Source organism: Dromaius novaehollandiae, chromosome 3 (genome assembly GCF_036370855.1).
Source record: "Dromaius novaehollandiae isolate bDroNov1 chromosome 3, bDroNov1.hap1, whole genome shotgun sequence".
Classification (NCBI taxonomy): Eukaryota; Metazoa; Chordata; class Aves; order Casuariiformes; family Dromaiidae; genus Dromaius; species Dromaius novaehollandiae.
In genome coordinates, this window is record NC_088100.1 from 87378936 (window position 1) to 87404379 (window position 25444).

The 25444-nt window shown below is 38.7% G+C and overlaps 1 protein-coding gene across 3 annotated transcripts in view; it reads right to left on the minus strand.

Moving 5' to 3' along the window:
* The window catches only part of PLD5 (phospholipase D family member 5), a 192567-nt gene that overhangs the window by 120461 nt on the left and 46662 nt on the right, over window positions 1-25444 (minus strand). The window lies entirely within an intron of this gene.

Sequence of the window (25444 nt, forward strand, 5' to 3'; positions counted from 1 at the left end):
TTAGAATTTTAAGTGTTTTTTTTATCTGTACCAGAAGGAAAGCATTATGCATTGAAATAATTCTGACATTAACTACACATTCTCTGATTATGCATCACAGCTACAATACACGCTCCAGGATGGCACTCAACAGTCTTGAGAGTTTTGTTTTGCTTGGTTGAAATAAAACATGTTACTGCAAGAAGACTGAAGAGCAAAGTAATTTTCTTGCTGCTACACAAAGTATCTGACATTATTATTATTACTATTATTATTATTAACTGTCACAGCAACAAAGAAAGTGGGACCAGTCCTTGCCCCATTGTACATACAGTATATGGAAGAGAGAAAAAAGAAAAAAAAAAATCACAGATGACAGGATTCAAGGAAACATTGGGACACTGTCGATCAACATGATGGACAACACTTATGACATAGCATTTCCTTATTCTATAATATGAAACCTTGCAGTAATCGCTCTGATGAAATTCTGTATAGATCGAGATAAACATGAAGCCTTCAAAAGGCAATCTCCTGACATACAATTTACAGAGCTTCATGAATGGACAGATTATTGTATTCTGAAACCTAAATTTCAAACAGGTCTAATATGCATTTTCCTACTGAAGGAAATTTGCAGAAAAACATACAGAGGAAAAAAACCCCTAACTTCCATTGCCATAGTTATTTTCTTAATTTTCATTATTGTGCTGTTATTAAAATTTCACATTCAGAAAAAGAAACCTTGATAAAGGGATGGAAAAGTGCATTAACCTCATGCTTGCTGCTTAAGAACAACTTCATTATATTTGCATTGTCCCTGACGTTCATTTTAAGAGGTAATAAGTTTCACAGGAACAAGAACCTTTTCCCATAGGCACACAGAAAGGGCCTGTCTTACCTTTTTTCCTGTTAAAATGAGCCTCCAACAATGCCAATTTAGTGCATATCTGAGAAGAATGCATTCCAGAACAAATCAGGTATTTTCACAGACTGAAATAAAATGCTTATTTGAAACACAGAAAACAACTTCCTCGGAGAAACAGGGACAATTTTTATGAAAAATATCATTACCTAACAGTAATACTGAATCTCCTGCTTGGGCTGTATGCATATTTATTTTATACATTTCAAATATACATTTAAATCTGTGTCTTCTAATATATTATCTAAAACTTTTCAAGAATGCAGCATAAGAAAATCCTCTTCAAGCATTTACAGAATCTACTCCTGAGATGAATATATTTTGGATTGTATATTGCTGTTAGGTATAACAACAGCAGCATATGAATAGGAATTAGAAATGACTGCATTTTGGTGCCCAGAACCAAGGTTGCAGTCATACGCGCAGTGGGAATTAATAGCAAAACGTTAGAAAATTGCGTCATACCATTGGCAAGAAAAACAAAGAAATCTCAAAGACAAAGAGGTATTCAGATCTGGGACACTGCTTTCTGCCATTTCATCATCAGGACAGGTGATCCTCTAAGGTGACCTTTATCGCGTATAGTTTGTTACAGTTCTGCAGGTGTTTTTGCAGAAAGCGCATGCTGCAGCTTCCTCTGGGCGCAGAGCACATCACTCCTTCCTGGCAGGTGAGCCGATGGTTGCAAGATCACCAAAGCAGCCCGGACGGGGGTCAGTCTTCGAGGCCAGCCCAGCATAGTCCAAGGCAGCAACTGATGTTTCATTAAAAGGAGCCTGCAAGACCTTCGTGACGCATATCACAAGCCATAAAACACCCTTCGAAACCTTTTACCAAGCTTAAAACTTAAAGGCCAAAAGCAAAAAGCTATACAAAAAACACAGAATATCGAAAATGACATGGTACTACAAGAAATAAAAGCACGTGAAACTGATGCCCTAAGTTCCTTCAATACCAGGAAATTTTATGGTCAAAGTTCCCAGGTGGTCAGGTTCTGCGAATACAACTTCCTTCTATGCAACAGAGAAAGGCCAAAAAAGTCTTGCATGGATCCTGCTAATCCAACTTGAATATATTCCTTGAATTTATGTGGAATAGGAATTAAAGGCTTCTTGACTTCAGGATTGTAGTATGTACTGCACAACGTTCAAATCCTTATTCATTCAGTTCTGAGTGTTTACAGCTTGCCAAGCTCTGCAGTTTATTCTCACAACTGCTGCTCACCATGAGTGGCGCAAAGTTAACACCACTAGTAAGACTGCTGCTATTCTACCAGCACTAAAATAAAGACAGACTTGCACAAATCTAATTTTCTGCTCTTATTTACACAAATCCTCTACATTACACATTTTTCTTTGCCAATTATAATGGATGAGTTATTTCACTTTTCCTTAAGTACCTGCTTAGCAGTGTAGTTACAAATAGTGTAGGGGACCTTTTAAATCCACCCCAAAAAAAGAACCTTATCAAACTGTAGCCATGGTATTTTTTCTTTGAGCTGAGGAGAGCTCAAATACTCAATACAGCAAAGGAAAAATTCCAAGTCTGCTATTCTCCTACCCTAACATTTTTAGTCACAGGTTCGAAAGGATAGGTAAAGACCATTTTGAACAGTTTATACAGTTATTAAGGAGGATTTTGAACGGTTTTACAGTCCATCTTGAAACTGCTCCTACTGAGTGGCAACTTTCTGTATGCTTTTAAATCTTTTCAAGATAGATTTTACATTAGAAAAGCGTATCTGAATATTGCTTATGTTCAAATTGGTGGTCACATTAGAAAACAAAGAATCAAAAATAGCCACTGACACCAAACAAGTCTCCTGAGCCTTTCCTTTGACAAGGGTAATAAATTGTAGTTTTCGTGCTCTAACACCACACTGCAGGCAATTTTCCAATAGGCTTTTTCTAATTAAAACACATTAAAACAGACCATACCACTGATCTATTATACCATCTTTTTTTTTTTTTTTTTTTTTTTTTTTTTTTTTTTGAGTGATAGCAGGCTTCTCAAAAGAAATCAATTCAAAATAGACGACAAGAACTCATGCCATAGAGAGACTAGAAGGAACCTGCTTAGATTTGTCCCTCAGGCATCAGTGCCAGTGGACTAGGGCAGCCTGTTTACTTGGTATTGTGTTGTTGCGTGTCCCGTCCGCAACAGGGATCTCTGCGAGGGTATCAGATCCATCCTCCTCCTTCTTTCAGGAAATGCCTAAAGAATCTGGTGTTCGAGCTTTCAGTCTTCAACGCTTAATAACCGAATATAGGGTTGGGAGGGACCTCTGAAGCTTATGCAATCCCTCTATTCATATACATGATTAATTTATACATACACGATTCCTAACAGATGTTTGTCTAACCTGTCCTTAAAAAACTTCAGTTGAAAGAGATCCTACAGTCTCTTCCGACAACTTATTCCATGTGTTAGTACCTTATTGCAGTCTAACTGAAGTCTCTTCTGTTGCAATATGATCTTTCTCCTTCCCATACTTGTTGAAAATGGAGAACGGAGCATTTCATTCTTATTTGCTACAGCTTTTTACAGCTCTCAAGACTGCTAGAGGTGCTAAGTGGCCTGGGCCCACACCATCCAGGAGGTGAGCTGGACGTCTCAGAGGACAACCACGGCTGAGCGTTTCAGTCTCAACAACGTGGGCTTCTCTACTGTCAGCACGGAAATTCAGTTGCATGAGAGACAGATTTCTTCAGAGCTTATGAAGAAAAGGAGAAGAAACTCCTACAGGAATGAGAACCATCTAAGATGTTGCTATCTTCCACTTCATGTGCAAAGTGTGCTTCTTTCACGTCTATCATCTAACTTAAACAATACTTAAACAAATCCCCCAAAATACTGTGTTCACTAAAACAAAACACATATTTTTCATGCTGTTCTACCCCTCTCTTTTGCTTTGATTGAAAAGAGAATAAGAGACAAAAAAAAAAGAAATAAGAAAAGATGCAATAAATATATAACACAGGACTACTCAGAGATTATTTTCATCTGAGGGATCCTATTTATGTGTTTAGTATTAAGAAAAAACATATTCTACACCAATTAAGGTTTCATCAGATCCTACGCTATCCAGGCAGAATTTAAAATGATAGCAAGAAGGAGAAAAGCCTCCATCTTTGCCTCACTCATGTTGCTCAAAGGCTATCAAAAACACTTCCAACAGCCCATAAAGCTTTTGCTTCCTTCACAATTGGTATCCCTGCAACAAAGAAAGCTTTATCAGGAATTTTCAGTTTCCTCAATACAATACAAAAATGCCCTTCTCTTGTCAAATAGGAATTACGAAATCCTAATGTTGCACAGACAGAGAGAACTGGGCATATTATAACACAGCATGTCATGGCTTTGAATTAGTGCTTTTGTTTTTATACCTATTTATCAAAGAAAAGAGGTAATATGTATACAGCATGCTAATACAGAACTATTATCTGTCAGAGTCGCACAGGCTCTAAGAGGGAGGTTTTTACATCTTCTGTCATATCAGTGGTCTGCTGTCTTTCCTGCACCATGTCTGACATCAGAGTGAGAACAGAAGTATTCATCTTCAACACTAATAACTCATTCAACAGCTCTTAAAATTCTGCAAACAAGTGGGATTTCATGGAATGTTATAGTAAAAAAGATGGCAAAGGAATTGGACTTCAAGCATTAGCAATTATTTCGCTTGGTTCTTAAAATCATTACGTGCATTTATTAGAGAAAAAAATTACTATAAAGACTGTTTTCCATTAAGCAATCCTAATATGTATATAGTAAAAATTTTCACTTAAATCCCCCACCTACTGTGATTAATACCAATCAACACTGAAGTTCTTATTAAACAAAAATAGGAAGAAACTGTTCCAAGAGCGCAAAGGCAAGTTAGATATTTTCAAATTGGCTGGGCCTAGTGATCTTCATCCTTGGATACTTAAGATATCGGCTGAGGCAAACCAAGAAATGTTAGCTTATCTCTGAAAAATGCATGAGTGAAGTATCAGAAGGCTGGAAAGAACAAAAATGGTATCTGTATTTAAAAAAGAAAAAACTGAGCAGGGGAACAGGAGCTTGGAAATAATAAACCAGTTATTTCAACTTCAATCTCTAGAAAATACTTGAACAAATAATGAAGTTATTATATGTAAGCACCTGGAAGATAAGCAATTTTGTCAAGAACAAGTCATGGCAATCAATTCTAATTTCCATTTTTCCTAATCATGAGTCATGTTATCCTGCCAGAAAAGCTGAGAATAACATATATTTGATCCTCAGTAAAATTTTCTTACAAGCAAGCTAGGGAAGCTCAGTCCAGATTATCATGAGTGGTGTGAAACTGGTTGGAATACCATGCTCATTGAAAAAATGGGAGGATGTTTTAGAAGGGAGGCAGAGCATTCTGCTGCTTATCTGTTTTTGCTCAATGCCTTCATTAACAATCTAAACTATAGAATAGAAATGGAAGGTGCTTATTAAGTTTTCAATCATAGCAAAATCAGGACAGATCGAAGGTATACTGGAAGACTGGATTAAAATTTCAAAATGATCTTGACAACTTAGGGAATAAGGTGAGAAAAATAGGGTAAAATTCAATTAAAGAAAAGCGCTATCAGTATGTAGGCGCCATCAGTTGCACAGATACAGAAAAAAGCAAAACCAAAATGAATCAGATCTGCTGGAGCAGATACTTTAGGAGGAGAGACCAAAAAAGGGTAAGACTCAGCAGTTCGGAGAAAAGAAGGAACATGATCAATGTGTAGAAAATCATGAACGCCGCAGGTAAAGTGAAGGCAAAACTGTTATTCACCAAGACTTACAATACCAGAAATAGGAGATGTTTACTGAAACCAGTAGGAGTTAAGTTTCAAAAGTACTTTTATATACAGTGGATATTGAGCTTCTGGAATTTGTTGCCACAGGAGGTTGTGAAAGCAAATAGTAGCAGAACGTTTAAAAAGGGATTAGACAAAGTCTTTGACAACAACTCCAAAGCATATACTAGAGAAAACAGATAGGGATGTGCCCTCTAATTCAGACACCAGGGGACACATTATTGCCTCTGTTAGAGGCACAGTACGAGGCTAGATGTGCCACTGATCTGACCGGTAGGGTATTTCCTATGCTCCTGTATTAAGTGTTTGCTTTTTCTACAGAGGGACCCATAAGTTATAGCAGAGTACAGTCTGAACATGAAGCAAGCACATCACGCTATTGTGAAGACTAACATCTCTACATCATGGTAATGCGTACAAGGCAAAAGTAACCTTTCCCCTCTATTTCAAGTTGATGTATCTTATTCACCTTTCAAGACTGGACAATCAGAGAAAGCTCAGAAAAAATCAACAACAGCAAGATGAGATCTAAAGCACTTGTTCTAGAAGCAAAAAGATTTTTAAAGTTGGTGGTGTTTAACCTCAAAAAAAGACGCATGGGAATGAAGACTATAAAACCCTTGAAATACATCAAAGGTTGCTGACAGTGAGAGAGTAACAACCTGTTCTCCACATCCATGACAGGTAGTGATAAATGCAGCACAAAAAACCCTTCAGTTCAACACTAGAAAAGTTTCCAAGACAAAAAAAAAAAAAAAGAAAAAGAAAGAGAATGATGGAACAGATTCCTTGAGTTGCAGCATCGCTATCACTGGAGAGCTTTAAGAAGCTAAACCACTGCTAGAAGATGTAGATGTACCATTACTGTATTAGAAGTGTCTAACTAAATTTGTCCTGCCTTGGAGTTGAGGAAGAAGGGATAGAACAGCTGAAGTCTCAAGGTGTCTCTCTCACAAATTTATTTTGCTTAAATTCTTAAAATTCAGTCTCTAGTGCCACTTGATTTCACACTGATATCTACTTGAGTTAGGCTCCTGATTCCTCTTAGAGATCAAAAATCCTCAAGAAGATGTGAGAGTGACTGCCTTTAAAATTGTGAAGGACCATAGAAGCATCTCAAAAGACAGGCTACAGCAATTCCAGATTATTTGATAATTTTCCCTTCCCCCATCTGAGTCCCAAATAAAGAGCTACTTAGCCATCAAAACTAACACTGAACTAATACAAACAGCAGTGCTGTCTTGTAAATATTTAGCCCTATGGTTATCACAATTAACAACCAGAAGGAGGATCAAGAGTTAATTCTCAAAAACATATTCTTTAATTGTAGTCATGTTTTCTAAACAAACAAGGCATACGCTGTCACTGTTTACCCAGCAGTCCCTGTCTCTCTAGTTTCTTTTGAATTCATATTTGGAAGACAGATCTATAGAAATTTAATTATCTGAGACATTTTATGAAATTCACTATCTAGGTAAACTCGGCTGACAGAGATCCAAATTTGCGCCTCTCCCAAGAGGGAGACCACCCAAGGCTTTGCCTTTCAGCACACACACAGCTTGGCACCGTGCAGCGTCGTGCAGACAGGGGCAAAAGGCGGGCTGAAATCGCTGCCAAGATGGTAGATGCAGGGGGTCCAGGACCACAGCTCACATCCACAGGGAAGCAGCTGCGCTGGTCCCACTGCTCACTCAACAAAGGTTTCATCAAACTGGTCAAGCATATAATATACTGACAGCAGGGTTACTATAAACAGAAGAATAATAAACTATGGAAAACATCCAAGGCTTCAAGGGATGGTGGTCTGAACCTTCTCCATGCAAAGTGCCATATTACAGAAAGCAACTGAACATTCAGAATATGACTCCGTGAAAAGGCAGGGTTTCCAGCACATGACCGACAAACCTCTAAGACATTTTGTTGACTACAATTGGTATGACAGAAGGGGAGAAGAGCCTTAATACACTTAAGTGTTCATGCACCACTTGCCTGAAATCAGGTCCTGACTTCTCAACATGATATACTGACTCAGTCTTTAGTATAATGTAAGACAGTGCTGCAGTTTGACAATGCCAAAAAAAGGTCAGTGTCTACGCCCAAAATAACAATCTACTCAAACCCAGTGTCTCCTTCAAAGAAAAAAAAAAAATTACTGGGCCTGAGCCACCAATTCAAAACACTGTTAATTCCTCTTTAGTAAAAATCACCACTTCTTTAAACCTGCAGCCTCTCTGCAAAGATTCTTACTAGCACTAGCATCAGCCCCGTTACTCCACTGGGAACTTGCAAGCCAAAACTCCTATGGCAGACAAAGCTACACACAGTTTCTGTTTGGATCAGCACTTCCAACATTTGATAAGAGATAAAGTACCTTTAAAAGAAAGCAAAGCAAACCAAACCAAACAACATCAACAAAACCAAAGCCAGAACCTGTTGGAAACAGGATTTGATTAACATTTTGGGGAAACCAAAGAAAAAACTGCTAAAGTACACTGAAGAAAACAGTAGAGAGAAGAAAATAAATATGTCCAATATGGGGACCCCACCCGCCCCCCCAAATTCCATGGTTCATAAAGGAGGAAAAGAACTTAAAAGGTAAGAAAGAAGAAAGGTAAGAAAAAAGGAAAGAGAGAAGTTATAAAAGATAGAAGGAAGAGCTAAGAAGAACTGAGAGAATAAGTTCTAAATGAATACAAAATTGAAAAGATACAAAAGATACAGTAAAAAAAGTAGATAAAAGGTATATAAATATATATATATAAAAGATTAGTACTTAAGCATCTGTGAACCAGAACGGTGCAGCTAAAAACGGCATTAGTAACGCTTACACACACAGTCCTTAACTTTATAAACTAGATGTCTAACGTACAGATAAAAGACCTTTTACATACAACTTTAGTCCACAAAAACTAATTAAAAACTGAACTCAGCTCTCTTCAGGAATCAGCTGAAACGCTGCAAAATATCACTAAGCATACAAACATTTAAAGGTCTATTTTTTCCCATCAAGAGTTGGATCCCGCAGGCAGCATTTTGAGAAAGAACAAAATTCAGAAATAAATTAAGGCGCAAACTATGCAGTGCATTGAGGAACAGCCCACTGAAAATCAGTCGTCACAGTCACCAGAGGACAGCGGGCTGGGGGGGATCTGGCCGATAATGCAGAGACTGGCCTACCTCTGCAGGGCCCGGGGCTGCCTGACCGCCGGCAGTAAACACTCCGGATTCCCTGGGCATAGCAGATCTAGCAGGCAGAAAGCTCAACAGTAGCCCGACTTCTCTATGCACCTAGTTTAAATTTGATGTTGATGGCCTTGAACGGGAAGTTTGCCGGAAATACCGGAGTTTCTACAAATCAGAGGTTTTTTGTCCCCAGAACTCTCAATTAGATTCTGCAGTAACCTGCCCTATCGTGTCCCTCTCCAGCCAGCAATTCCTGTGCTTTGATGAGCAATGGAAGAAACCCTGTATGCTACTACTACCTCTTCCATAGTTTCTCTCCCATTTATCACAGTCCTATTTTTTCTACAGCCCCTGACCCATGACTTTCTTAAATCTCTTCTGAAATGAACAACTCATGGAATGGTCTATATTTTAAATCTCAAGATTAATCATTTTTAATCTAAAGTGAAATGGAACATTTTTAACTTATAAAGGGGAATATTAGACTTTTCTCATAAGCTGCAGGTGAAACATGCTCATAACATTTTCAGTAGTTATTTCAAAATTATTTTAAATGCCTCACTAAGAAAGGAAGAAGGTCCCACATTTGAAATAATCACCTCAGTGATTACTTGGAGCTGTGCGTTTAACACGCACATAACAGGTATCTGCTTATTTCAGGCTTTCTTCGGGCTGGAGCACCAAAGCATCCGTTCTGCCGTAACCACTCCAGAGTCCTCTAAATCAGCCTAATAGACATTGCTCTGGCAACATAAACCTGCCCCAAACTATGCAGGATTAGTGTAACAATCTTTACAGACAGCTTTAGCTCCTGAGGTAAGGCTCCTAAAGGAGCAAAACATATAAAATAAATTTTAACACCAACTGTCACACAAATAATGCACATTCTAGGCTAAGGACAATGTGTGGAGGTGGTAAAATCCCTCAGTGCCCTACAGAAATCAAGGTGCAGAGAGTGCTCTTCACCCCCTCCGGGACCCTAAAATTCTTGCTGGTAATTCAGAGCACTTGCAAACCCTGAATCCAGGACAAGAAGCATTAAGGGACATACAGGGGAGTACTCAGGGTGCTGGTATTACAGTATTTAGCAATACAACATCAAAGAATTCAAGACTGCCTGACAGAGAAGATCATCAAGACTTAGGGCAGCTACTTTTTTTGCACACAATAAAGGCACTTTTACATGCAAAGGACCTTTTAGGGTAAAATACAGGAACCCTAACAGTACCAGGATAAGTGAGAGATTGAGTAGGTCCATGACAGATCAATCTATAAACACTTGGCATCCAAAAAGCACCTAAATGTCTTTATGCATCTTATCTATATCTGTGCCATGTTCCCTGCAAAGAGGCTTTGCAATGTAGCTCCTGTTCCAGGTCCATTATAGTATATATATAATTTCCCCCTCCATACAAATAGCTATAGCTATAAATACACGTATATATACAGGCACACACATGCACAGACAATGTATATATAATAATGACCTTTAAAAGCCAGCATGAATCTGTTTCTAAATCACAAGGAAAAATTGCTACAGCTTAGATTAAGCTAGATACGTTTGTATGTGAAGACTGACCGGACTATATGCAGATGCATACACTGATTTTGTACCTGCTATCTTTCATTTACAAATGATAAAGTCTCTGTTACATTTAAAAGGAACTATAATTTATTTTTGTACTTTGGTAACTGTGAAAAAATAAATACTAATCACATAGTTAAGTAAAATAAAACTTGCTAACAGGACAGCATCAGCAACAAAAATCACATTTCTGTCAGAGAAGTGTTTTATCTAATATTTCTGCTAATAAGGTTTTAAACTACACGAAACTGAGAAGTAACCAAGAAATTTTTTTCACAGTGCTTGCATGTGTCATTTTTGGAACATGAAATGATCATGTGTTTACTCAGCTCAAGCATCTTCATTCACACAGTCTTTCACTATTTGTGTGAGATTTTTTGAAAAAGAGACAAAGAAAAGAGATTTTAAAAAAAGAAACTGTGGCGACAAGCACACAAAGGAGGCTGCAGGTACAGACACGAATTTGAGCTGAAGTGCAGTACTGCAGCATAGCAGACTTGCCACTCTACCTTGATGTGAGCTTTTTCTTAGCCAGCCTAATTAACAATGCAAAATACATTGCCTTAAACTTTCCCCACTGAGGATTTAGTGAAAGCATTTCACCCTGCAATTGGAGCAGGCTAAGAGCGCGTGCATCATCAGTTACAGCAACAACATATTACGTCAAGGTAAAGCAATCATATTTTACAATCACAGGCAGGTGGTGCAACTGAACCTGGAGCTACATTTAACTTGTTTTAAAATTAGCTGAATTGTAAATTGTCAGGTTGCCTGGCATGTGCCAAAAACAAATTCAGAAGAGTTCAAATGAGTTGGGGGGGGGGGGGGAGCGAGAAAGCGAGCGAGCGAGAAAGAGCGAAAGAGAGAGCGAACAAATTTGCTTTCACTCACTCTGATAAGACACACTCAGGAAATAAATTTTATTAACACTATTACAAATTGACACAAGCTCATGAAATGAAATAATCTCATATGGGAAGCATGTATTTTTAGCTCATTCTGAATTTCTAACTACAGTGTGAGTACATGTTGAAATAATAGATTTGCTACTTGGCCAAGCAAGTTAATTCCATTGTCACAGAGAACACAACCAATGCGACATTCACAATAGGAATTCTATTCTACTTTAAAGAGAGATAAAGGAAAATAAAGAGGGGCTTATGATCCATAGCTAATCAGAGAGATAAAGGTAAACCAGATAACTATAGTGATTATGTGTATCTGATCCATGCTTTCTTTCTTATGACAGACCTGAAAGGTAATTTAGCTACCATGTTTTTTATGCTACAAAATTCTCTATTTAAATTAAATGACAGTATTTGTAATTTTTATAGCCTAAGTAATTCTACTTCATGGATAATTCCTTTACGGGCTGGAAAATATGTAACATAATGAGTCAAAGATGAGACTACTGTACTGACTTAGGCTTCCAGGAACTAAAAATTATATATTAAAAAATAGGCTCCCACAGGTAAAACTGACTTTGGAGAGTAAGAAACAAAGATTTCGCCCAGATCATTCCTTGCCTACCTAATGCTCTGAGGGAATTCTCTAAGCCAGGATCTTGGAATTTCGGCAGAAAAGGCACCAGAGACAAAAGTCTTCCTCCCTGGCATTCCCTGCCTTTCCCATGCACCTGACCCTTTCTATGATTCCAGCTAAACCTTTACATGGTGATTGGAAGACGGAAAAGTGGGATGTCACCGACAGTAGTACCACCATCCCCTGCTCTGTGCACAAAGCTCCAACATGAAAAAAGCAAGGTTGGGAGTATCCCCTCCCACAGCTGCTCCCAAAGGCACTCGCCCTCCACTCCACTTCTCTCCAACTGTGAGAAGCGACAGCCCAGTGCTTTTAGGTGATATTTTTTTTCCCAAATGAAAGCGCCTCCTGGCAAAGCAGGAACAATTTAAGTAAGGAAGAATTTATTACTTTTCTGAAGTTTTCAATGACTGGAATTCTAGCTATTAGCAATTATTGTTAATTGTTAATAATGACTCTTAGCGGTTCAGAAACATTCAGTCAGAAAGCTTTCCCCGAATCTCAGCAAAAGGAACACTCGAGAGCAGACTATTTACAATGAGTGTGAATTTGTTAGCAGGAGAAAAATAGAAGAGAAGCAAGCAATTTGCCCAAAGTAAATTATTCATGGCTGTCCTTCTCTTCCACTGTGCCAACTACAATTGCTCTCTCCTCCTTCCCTGCTCCACTTAACAGAAAAATATTCATCACTGATGCTGGTCTCCCTCTAGCAAGTCCCTGCAGTATTCCTCATTCTGCCATGTTACCTGTTTCTCTCTTCCCTCAGTGCAGAGGAGCCCACAGAAAGGATACCAGGGTTCAAAACCCCTGCAAGATAACAGACATTTGGAGGGAAGGACGGGAAACAGCACCACCAACTTCCAGCTTCCATAGGGTCAAAGGCATGAGGTTTCTCGAGAATGCTACCACCACGTTTCTGCACTAGCAGAATGCAAAACCACTCGACTCTGCTTAACTTTTCAACTCTCTTGGGAATCACCTGCTACTTCTTTCACCAGTGAAAACATTCCCGTCTATGAAGTCTTTCCTGCACTGCCTTTGCACCACACTCAGAAGAGCAGAATCCCTCTCCTTTGCCAGGCTATGAAGGTGTCCCAGTTTACAGCCTTCTGCCAAGTTTTGTCTCTCTGCCTTGCTTTTCTCATACATTGCCTTTGTAGAAAAGGCTCTTGTCCTACTCTTTTCTTAGTCTAATAATGTCCTTATAGTATTATTCTACTGACTTGGGCTCATTTCTTCTTGGTCTATTATCTAATCAAAATACCTGCTTTGTTTTTCTTACTTTGTTTATATGAGAAATAGTCTACCTTTTCTAAATCATAATTTCCACCACCTTACATGTAAGGATAATCTGCCAACATCATAACTGACTGAATATACGTTAAAAACATCAGTTCAGCTTCCTATATTTTCTATCTTGTCTTTGATTGGTTTTTGTGCCTAAGACATGGAAAATTCAGATAAAACAGAGCCCTGTCACGTAAAACATTTTAGTGTGCATACTCCAGTACTGAGTAGAATGTAGTCTGTATTGCAGCTATCCTCTTGGTTGGACCACTACTTTCTTCAACTCATTATCAATTTTTCAAAGCACATATAGGAGTTTAAAATCTCATGGAGTTTAAAATCTCATGGAGACTTCCACCTTTTTATTAAGTCAACCAACAGATTTAGAAGTTATTAGGAAGGAGACAGATGCATGCACATGAATATATTATTTACATACATGCACACATAATCTTGACCAAAAAAGCCTCCATTTGAGAGGACAACAGTCTTAAAGATTAAATATGGTATCAGACGACTATGACTACTATGGAGGAAAACTGTACAGGTATACGGCTGCTCCCTTCAAAACCATCAAGTGTCCTGGCCCATCTGAGTTTGTCCCCTGCATTAGGATTGTTTTGAAATCAGTTGTTAATTACTACAGATTTTTTAATCATTGCCAGTTTGGACTTTTAAGTCATCGTATAAACCAAAACATGGAATGAAGCTACTGTGAAGTTCTGTTTTCTTATTCTCAGTTCTGCAGTAGAGAATCCTGACACAGGCAAAAAACTGTCAACAGAGATGAAGACAGACCTTGAATACAAAATACGGAATCCTGCAACACAGTAATTTGACATGGGGGAGGCTCCAGCTCTCACTGATGGTTCAACGTTCCTGAAAGGAGAGGAGGTGTATTGCACCTCAGCGATAGAAATGATGATGTTTCAGGGAAAGTTACGGGAAAACGTAACTGCATGCCAATGAATGTCACTAAACATCATCAGCCATTCATTCTACTGTAAAGTGGATTTTTCTGAGGCTATGATTTTTCTGAAGCTTTTTTTGACAGTATATTCACTGTAAAAAAATACTCTTTTCAGAGGAAAGGAAACCAGACTATTTGGAATAAAAGACTCCTACAGCAGACTACCAACCAAATACAACTGTCCTGGCACAGGTTTATGTTCACAATACTATAAAAGTCCTCTCAAAACTGCAAAATAAAGTGCAGCTTTAGTTCAGTTAAACAGCAAAACCCTATTACAGCAAAAGGTTCCAGAAAGATAGAAAGATCTATCTGGGAAATCCCAGGCTCAGGATGTCAGTCTCACTGCCCATCTAAAGTCCTAATTCAGGATAATAATATTTTCTTAGAAGCTCTCCCTCCCAAAGAAAGTAGCCATTTGTTATGTTTATAAAAATACACAGATGCCTGAAGTTCATCTGCCACGTTGTCAAAAATCTTCCTATAAAAAAAAGTCCCAGAGGTCTCAGAATACAGAATTTTGTTCTTTTCTCAGAAACTGGGACTGTATGCATTTTAGAAGTAATTTGAGGTATGTAGACCATATCATAAAAGTTTTTTCCTGAAGGCAATAACTGTAAAGCACATCGGAACTGCTCTTAAGAATATAAACTTAGAGTCTAAATAGTATTTGTATGCACTGCTGAAAGCTGCATGTACATCACAAGAATAAAGACAAATACAGTGTTTATTGTGTATTCTGGTAAAACAATACAGAAAATTTAAATAAAATTAAGTACATATTTTGTTTCTGAATACATAATCTTTTAAACCAGGAAGATTTTAAGCAATGCATATGGATAGACTACAACTCATGAATAACAAACTCTAGCCATTTATAAAGAAAACTACTAAAATGTCCAGTGGTGTGTACATATATACTATATATGTGCTTCTTCCAGAGCACATTCAAAACTAAGTATTCTGATTCTGTCCTTCAGAGAAAGTGTACAATATCAAAACAAGACAGAATTATGGTAGAAGGTATAGGAGGGGCTGGGTACGTGCTCATACTATCAGCTGTTTAATACTCTATTTTCTTTTCCACATGGGTTTTAATTTTAAGCATTAACTATTTGTTCTCATACTACTCTATTAAGTGATTTCTACCACCCCCACCCCCCAAAAAAACCACTCTAATGAAAGCACTGCTCCACAAGCTGCAAGAAAGCTTTCTTTTCTCGATGGACACACACTGAATTAATGCCAGCCAAGAAAATCAATAGTTTTTTGCTGGCATTTATAAGAAATATACACACATATACACATATGTTCTATAAAGCTTATTTCTGGGCAAATGCCACCTTATTTCAAAAGCACAGAGTAGCAGTTCCCGAACTTTCTGGGTCACTAAAACACTGACAGACTGAAGAGCTGTAATAGGAAACCACACATATTTACCATCAAATTGCAAATGCAATAAATATGAAGCAAATAGAAATGCTTAATACTTTTCAGTGAGTCAGCTGCAGACCATCCACCATAATTCTGTAGACCATCAGTGCTGTCCAGATGACTTTCTACTTTACCACTTTCTACTAAGAAATCGTTTCACAGATAGAGTTTAACGATCAGTGGGACAAACATACTTTTACTATAGTAGGAGAATGTGGAGAGGATGCACAGAACTTTCATGTCAGACCCCACTCAAACCTAACCCTCAAACGTACAGCAGGGATCTTCAGAATAGGTGGTAAAGGACAGAATTTCATAGCACCTTTGAGATAAATACATGCATACGCATGCATTACAGACATAAACATCTACAAACACACTGAGATGCTGTATCACTAAAAATGTTAAATGCTTTTCAACATGCTTATCAAATGAACCACGCTTGTTATTGCTTAGTAAGGAGTTACTAGAAAGAGGGTTTCTCTGAAATGATGTGCTTATCCACTAAAGATCCATCAGTCCTGATGAGATAAACTAATGCTAGCACACTCCCAGTACAGATTTAAGTCATCGTACCAACCATGATCTTCTAATCCATTTCTCATATTCCCTGTTTTTACACTGGCAAACTTCTCACCTGCTCCTGCCTTTCACCCTTCCCCATTCCCCCCTTTTTGTATTGAATTTGCTATTGGCTTTCAACCAATCACTGTGGATAACAGCAATTTCGCCACAGATTTTAAATGGTGCAAGACTTAACTGAATCTTCAAAAAGTATTTGTAATTATTTTATATTGCAAAAGCCGAAAATCCACTCTGAATACAAATGTGAAAAATTTCTTTCAAAACATAAAACTAGAACCTTTCTGTTTCAGGGGGAATTAAAATGCAGGCTATAATCACATAAAAGTCACTTGCTCAACATAACCTTTTTCAGGGACAATATGTACTTCAATATTTAAAACCTTTGCCTTTTCTTTAGTTCATTCTGTCCGGCTATGAAAACTCCAGTTCCCTAGGGATTTAAAGACATAATTAGATATGGGCTAAAGCCAAAGCTGATTCACTTCCCTGAGACCAAATTCATATATTGCCAATGACAAAAATGCAGTTACCGCATCCATTTTGGCATGCTCAGAATATATGACCAGGTGGCAACCTCGTAGCTCAAGCCCTTCTCCAGTGCGACAAGGTGCTCTATTAGACCAGCCTCCTGATCTCATTTCAGTATTACGCTAAATATATGATATATAGATAGTGTTTCTTTATGTATAGCATAAAGTCATCAGTTTGATCTATATTTTGAACACAAAGGCGTTGATCGAACTTTAACAGATGATTCAAAGCATCTGGTGCCTTATTAAATATTCACATATTACCCTATTACATTCACATATTACCCTATTAACAAGGAGAGATGACATTTTGATTTTGAGTTGTTGCTAAGACTTTCTGACAGATTTACAATTTTTTTTGTCCTTTTCTTCTGTGCCAATCTTGAAAGCCACAACGTCAAACAGTTCTAGATTTTCTCCTTTTTATGACAGTCATGCTCCTCTAGGGGACACACCACAGGGCAAGACATCTCACTTCACCTACTAGGACTGCAAAGATGGATCTGTTTCTGAAGATTAGCTCTGTGCTCAGCTGCTAAGCCTCTCCTGAGAAAAAGTGAATAAATTAAATGAGAAACCATGAAGGCAACTTCTTCACCAAGTTAACCAGTCTCTTCAAAATTTGCACTAATATGAACTAACAGAATTTGGCTCTTCATCTTAGTTCATTGATGGCTGACAACTTCTACAAGTTACTCAGGAAAGACAAAAATGTTTTAAAACAAGCCATTCTGATATCTCTCTCTTGCATAGCTTTTACCCTACTCCTCACAAAAACAAAATAATAGGTATGGTGGAAAATAAACTAAATGAGCTATTTCAATTACACACTAATCATTTTGTAATAAACTGAAATACTTTGAAAAATATTGTGAAACTCAACAGTTTCACCATATTACTTCCAGATAGGTCTCTAGATTAGTGCAGATGAAGCAGAGAAACTATGTTTTTAAACACAAGGAGAAAAAATTATCAGTCTTTATCTAAGCCACTGTAGTTTGCAATGAAGGAAATTACTAGCCATTTACAATTCAATAAATATGCTTGCGCTTACCCAGAGATCACTCCAAGGACGCTGAATATATTTGCTATATCTGCGGATATTAATACATTTGCTTTCTGATGTTTCGTAGCTGTGCAAATTACATTGTAGATGGCAACTATGGAAATTTATTTCCCTCTCTACTATGTAAGAATGCTCAGGGACCATAAATGAATATTTGGGCCCTTTGACAAAAAAACATCCCTAAGTTTATGGCTCTAAAACAGTCAATGAGAGAAATCTCCAATGCTCTGTTCTCTGCTAGACAACTGCAAATCTTCCAGTAGAAAGCTGAAAAAGTATCCAGACAATTTTCTTGACTCAAATGAAGACCTTCAACAATTCTGTGAGAAAGAAGGAATTATCAATTATTATTTTGTTGAAAAACAAAACCATATCCTCTTCCAAGCTTGTGTGTGCTGCTGTCCTGCAGCTCGGCAGCCATAAAGCCAGCAGAGCTACTTCAAGGAGGATTCCTAATGCATAGGCAAGCTGGGCTGCGCACTTCTGTGGCAAGATGGGGACAGGGACTGCTGGCCAGCACAGCCCTGCACCGTCATTGTTCGGAGGGCTGGCATGTCTACAGGGCAACATCAGTGCCACCAAAATGGATTAATGATGGACTAGATGATGGCATTCCCAAGGCAGCCAAAGATAATGAGGCTGCAGAAGTTGTTTAAGGCCGCTTTTCTCAACAGCAATCTTGACTTATTGTACAAGGCAATTAAAACAGAGCTGACGGATAGTGGGCTGTCTGTAGCAGCCAGTGCTAACAATTTTTTTTCATCTTTGTTATTTCTCTAAGGTACACGTAGCCAGCAAAATCAGGAAGGTGGTTCTGCTGATGCAATGTTGCAGGATCAGAACTGCTCTTTTCAGCATCTCCAAGAGAAGAGAAATCTATGATCTAGAGTCTATGGGGTAAAGGAGGACAGGAAAGGAAGAATTAAGTTGGAGCTCACCAAGTAGAGTGACATAACAGTAAGAAAAGAAATTGAAAGAACTACTTTTAGAAATATGAAAAGACCACTACCACCAAAGTATTACTGAGTTTGGATGCCGAGTTCCCCTGAAAATGATAGTGACTCACAGGCAAATCAAGCAAGAGGCCTAAAGACTCAGGTTTAGATCTGCCAAGCACAGCAAGTGCTCCAGCGCTGTCATAGTAACTACAGTACTTACATTCACTCTACATGGCCTTGATGTTGGAGCAGAGAGCATAACAAAGAGAAAATACTGTCATGCTGCATCTGATATTCAGAAACCCCTTCCATAGTAAAGCCATGCTCGAATTCATTTTAGCTTTTTTTTTTTTTTTTTTCCTCTTCATCATATAAGTGTCTGGTACATCCAAGGAATAAAAACCAATCTTTTCATATAGCAGTGGCAGTATATTTCTCTTTTCTTTTTCTTCTGCAGTCATATTATCTTTTTGCTATCACTGATCCTCCCTCAGTTTCAGCAACTTTTTCTGCCTCATCTTTGAAAAGATATCTTTGCACTGGAGAACGAAGATGCATTTCGACTCTATAGCATGCCCCGACACCTTCACTCAAAAAGCCAGGGAGACTTCAGTATGTTCTACAAAATCTTTTGACTGCTGTCAGAGGTGTCAGAAAACAACATCAAAGTCCCCTAAGAATATGGGAGGGTGCCAAAAACAGGCAGAGCAGCAGAAGCAGCTTCTGTCTATTTTTGCATCATTGTGGATTGTCTTCATTTACAGTATGCACTCTGAAACTTTCAATATTTCCAGCCGCTGCCAGCCCATGGCCACAGTGAATAGCTTATTACAGCTTATTCCACCCATGATACCTTACGAAAACTGAGCAGCTGTCACACCTCACCTTGAAATACTAGTCAGTCTGAAAACAGTATCTGCCCTTTCCTGCTGACCGCAAGGAAGACCTCTCTCCTCTTCTATCTGAGGTATTGCCTGCCCTGGCCTTGTTCATGAAGGTACAGAGTTTCCTCTCCTCTTTGGACGCCACAGAGTGCTGCCCCTGCTGTAACAGTCTACTTAAACCACCAGTCACATTTGAACTCTATTAATAGATTTCAGATCGATTTAGTTTATAAAGATTATGCAGATACACTCAGATAGCATAGAAACTCTGAGTGCCATGACTATGGAGGAATTCCCTCTTTTGTTTTAGCCTCCCCTAGGGCTGCAATTTCCATTCTTAATCTCAATCCAGAAAATGCACCTAGGGACTTCTGAAGAGGCGAGTGAGGAGAAGCACTGTTAAGCTAAACATTATAAAAGGGCTACTCAGCTAAAACCATCTCTATATCGCATTTATCTTTGTGTTTCAAGGGTTAAAATCAGAAATAATCTGTGAAGTTATACTAGTGCATCACTGAAAAGTTAAATACAGTAATAATTTCCTAATATTAAGATTTCCTTCCCCAACATTAGCAAGAGCACATTGAATAAACATTCGCTACTGTTCTCATGTTTCATTTTCTTTGTGAAAAGTTCCCCCTTATTTTAGTGGGGGACAAAGTTTGCTCTAAACTGAGTATTAACACTTGTGAGCAAGATGACAGTTACAGTAGATAGCTCTGTGGAAGAACCAACTTAGTGTACAGAGGTCAAAGAAGCAACTTGAATTACTAAGAAAGGAACAGAGCACCAGTGAAAATTGCTTTACACAAACATACGAATCCACAATGTGCCCACAGCTTGAAAGTCAAGGTCCTCTCTTCTCAAAAATCACAGAACAACTGGAAGAGATACAGAAAAGGGCAGAGAGGATGACCAAAGTCTACAAAGCTTCTGTATAAAGAAAATAAACAAACTGGAAATCTTCATCTTGGAAAACATATGACTAAGGGAGGAGAGTCACAGAACTATAAATAAGTGACTTGGAAAAGATGACTTAGAAACAGTTATTCACTGCCTCTGTCAATAAAAACATTAAAGAGCATTAAATCAGTTAGGTGGCACATTCGACACGAACAGCAAGAGGTACTCTCCCACTTCATGCACTGCGAAGTTATGAAACTCCTTGCTACAGGGCATCAGAGATGCTAAAAGTTTACATGGATTTGAACAGGTTTGTTCAGGCTGGACACAGTCGTGAAAGAAGAAAACAGGCCAAACCAAACTCAACCCTTAGGAGCCAGTAAATGCAAGACTCTGGCCCTGGGGATCTCAGTCCTCAGCTCTGCTCTCCTGCCTCTTGAGAGGACAGGCAGGAGGACAGGCCCTGGTGGCTCAGCCCGACCCCACTGCTGCAGGGAGCCCCGGCCTCGTGGCACCCTGAGCACCCAAATCCCACCTAGAGAAGCAGATACAGTCCTGGAAAAGGAGGAGGAAAATTTTATTGCTGTTGCTGATCCCTCAAAGTCTACCCAGAAAGACAGGCTCACTGGTGGCAGTTTTCAGGAGCAAATGCTGAGGACAAACCTTGCAAACGCAGGCAGGTTGCTACACTGCACAAGGGCTGGCACAAGCAGACAAGGGGGCTCAACTGCTCCTGCCTAGGGACTCAGTATTTTCACTTCTGAGTGATAAAACGTTAGGACAGCTTATGTGAAAAGTGAAAAATGACCATATGATCAGATTCAGTATCTATTTAAATTAAAACACATCAACCAAGCAACGCACACTGTTTGTATGCAATTGAAGGCAACGTAACCCTTTTCACTGCAGGTTAAGTTGAACTATCTTGTATTTACCAAAATTAAGAGGGTACACATACACTCCGCGTTCATGTAGTAGCTTGTTAAGCTTTTATGTGCCTGAACTCTTATCAACCAGAATGCCTGCGTTGGTATATCTATTCTGAAGGACTTTTCAAGGTTTCTCTCCTCTCACACATCAGTGTAGAATGAGGATTAACATTCATGTCAGCTTTATCTAGTCACCATTACAAAGGAGATATATTACCAAAAAAAGCCCCCAAAAACAACCCCCCCCCCAAAAAAAAACACCTTGGGCTATTCAATACATTTTATTCATGGCATATGAAGGGGGAGGAAGAGGCTCAGACACTCCTTTACATATATCTTTAAAAATTTAAGGCCATTTGTACTTGGATTTGTGACAGTATTAAAATACTTCTGTTGCTTGGGTTTATTAAAATTAATGACCTCACTAAAAACATAGCAAAAGCTACATATAAACAGCACCAAGAGGAATTTAGAAAACAGGCTCCAGTGTAAAAAATGCTGGCATTATCACTGTCTGAAGTGATGCAAAGAACATCCAATCTATCAGAAAAGTAATACTATCAGTCTAAACCCAGCTAGTAACCTATTAGTCCCAGCCTTAAGAGGCATACACTTTTTCTTCATTATTGTATGAAACCTGGGATCTCCCCAGTCCCATGCACTGCCATGTGTCCTATGTCAACGCACGGCTTCCAGATGGCAAGCACACTAGATTTATGAAGACAATTTCTCTACTTGCCTTTTATTTTAAGAATTAGAGTTATTAAGACAAGTAATTCTCATTTAGCATAAAAAAGTCTTTATATCTACTGATTTATGTGATTCCATACAGATATATAAATACAAGCAGCAATGCAAACGAGTCTCAAAGAACAAATACACAAAGGTCCCATGTACTTCTCCCATATAGCCTGCTCCTCTTTCACAAATAGTAACAGAAGATCTGTTTATTCTAGCAATACCTCATGGCCACCTGAGGACAAGTCTAGTCCTCAGAATTATCTCCATTTAGCCTTTATTAGGCTGTAAGTTGGTTTTCACTTGTTTTGAATAGCCTGTGATTGTAACAAATGGGATAGATATTCATCATCACTAAAAAAATAAGTAAAAAAGACAGGTTTGGGGCTCCTTAAGTTGGTATAATGACCAAAGATTTGCATGACTTTCAGTAAATGGGACAACTCATACAGTTGGTGTCAGTCACTGAAGCAAGTCCCACTGAATGCAGTTGAACTACTGGCACAGGTGTCCTTGTGTACATATCATTAAGGTGAATGGAAAGGTCCCACTAGCCCCACTGGAAGCTTGACAAGACCCTAATTGTAAATATTTCTCCTAAACAGAATTGGAAACTTATAAATCACATATGGAAGATAACAGCCATCCATCATCATCTTACAACTAAATGACCGAGCTAAAATGTGTCTCCAGACAGCAAGCACAGAGGGGACACAAATACAGGCACTCCACTGCAGCTTGGCAACGTCTGGCTCTTTCCTCAGCCAGCCTCAACAGAGTAAGATTTTAGTCTCCTCTGTATTTCAACAGCTCTCTTGTGCTCTCTATCTAGTCCCTTTCTGCCCTGTTCAGGTTTGAGGTGTATTTGCAGTGGGCAAACAACCTAATGGCAAAAAACACATGATCTACATCACTTCCACAAGTAGTTCAGAGTTTACCAGGCCATGATTATGGGACAACAGAACCAGCTATGTAAAAGCTAGAGTTATTCAAACAGAAAGATTAATATATTGATTAAAAAAAAAAAAAGTCAAGTAACACTACCGTAAAGTAAGGTTTAATAGCATTTTCAAAAATGGAAAATTTTACAGTCCTATAAAGCAGGGTCTCACTCTTAATTTATGAACTACATCCTACCATCCCCGTTACAGACCCATCCTCTTCACACCTGCAAATGTAGCAATTCACTGTGGAATTCTTTTCCAGATTATTTGTTTTGAAAACTTAAGAACCCCTAATATGCATTGTGACAGCCAAACATACTGTTCCTTGCCTTCTAAAATACTAATTCCTCAGGTAGGAAGAATATATACTAATTCAGAAGATGAATAAGATCTTTGCCATTTTCTCCTATGCACTCTCTCAGCTTCTCGTTTAAAGAAGATACAACATACACTGAGATCGACACTGAGAGCACAATTAGAGTTACTTTAATACACCATGAATTTCTTACAGTAACACTAAAAGTAGCAATGAATCTTGAATCTAGACACTGAAAAGGTTCATAGGTTTTACTATTTTTCCTCCTGCAGACTGTACAATATGAAGATGCCCATATTAACAGTTCTCTAAACTTACAGCTTTCTCAAAAAACTAAACGATGAACCTGAAAGTATGATCTGATTAAAAAAAAAAAAAAAAAAAAAAAAAAAGCTTTGAAAAATGATTCAGTGATTCAAAATGGCATTCAAAGAATAACAGTCCTCCTTTAGTGACCAGGGAATAAATTCCAGCATTTTCTTTTGTGTACTCACAGTCATAAAGTACTGACATTTTCACTTAGGCTTAGCAGAACTCCTGTCTTTAAAAGGGCCAAATCACAGATTCCTTCTCAAGTATGCCACTCTCCCCTCCAGTGGACAGTGTCTTCCATCCCCAAAAGACCGAAATCCCCCATTAGTTTTTGACCAGTCAGCTCCCTGAACTGATTGATCACGTAAGCGATGGCACTGGCTGAAGGACAGGGATGGGACTGCATGGCCTGAGGGAGGGGGCGGGAAGGCAGCCCAGACAGGATCATCCAAGCTGTGTTGGAAGCACACCCTGAATAGAGATACTCTTCATCACTTCCTGGGAAACCTCTCCAGTAACTACAGAAGCTTCTCTGGACATAAACGATTGTAGCTGCTTGAGCCAGATGATTGAATGTGGATGATGGGACTATTCCTTCTATATTTCAATTTTCAGGCATACTAGAGCATAGGTTCGCAAAATTAAAATATATCATGGATATGGTCCATTCTTATTGCCTTGTTATTTTTGTCAAAACATTTGCTAATTCACAATTATCATTAGAGAACAACAGAATGACTCTGTCAATAATCTATGATTTTCATGCTACTAACTGAACCAAAAGACCTGCAAACAACTTGGAAAGCGATTACACACCAGGACCCTTTGCAAATCCGTCTGCCTCAGTCTGAGCAAGGAAAACTCTGCTTAGTTCATGAGCTCATTGGTTACCAGTGCCAACTGCAGCACAGCATCGGCAGCAAGGCTGTGCTCTTGATGAGGCACTTGCAAGCTGGAGGTTCGTTTCCAGAGCTCGAGTTCATCCCATTTTCAGCTGGACTGGTTACTATGCGGTAAGGAAAACATAGGTCCCTTTCCCTGGCAGTGTTTACACACTCTGGAACAAAGACTTGATGATAGGAGGACTCTACCTCCTCCTCCAACTCTTCCTCCCCCCAACCGCCCCCCACCTCAAGAAAAGTTGTGGCACCCTGACAAAACAGCAGGAGGAAGTTTGCGCTGCCACTGTCTGGGGAGCACATATTCCGTGGGCAGGCAGACTCTTTCATTTGCCAGAGCTGTCAAGCCAACCCTTTCTACAAACACTAGCTTAAGACATTAATATATATATATATATATATATAGATATATATATGAAATAAAATGTTTTAGAAGCTGCATACAGACTGCTGAAGCAAATGCATAGTAATTAATTGGTTTCCTGGGTAACCAAGGGCAAAATGATCCCATTTGCCTGCTTAAAATTAGGCTCTGAAATTTACATTTAGACTTTTAAGAGTTGCACAACTTCCAGGTGTCCCGAGTGTAGCAGTTTTGATTACACTCTCTAGGGAGGTATGGAGGAGTCAGGCCACAGTTTTAAGCGCATCAGTTGGTAAGCTGCAACTTCA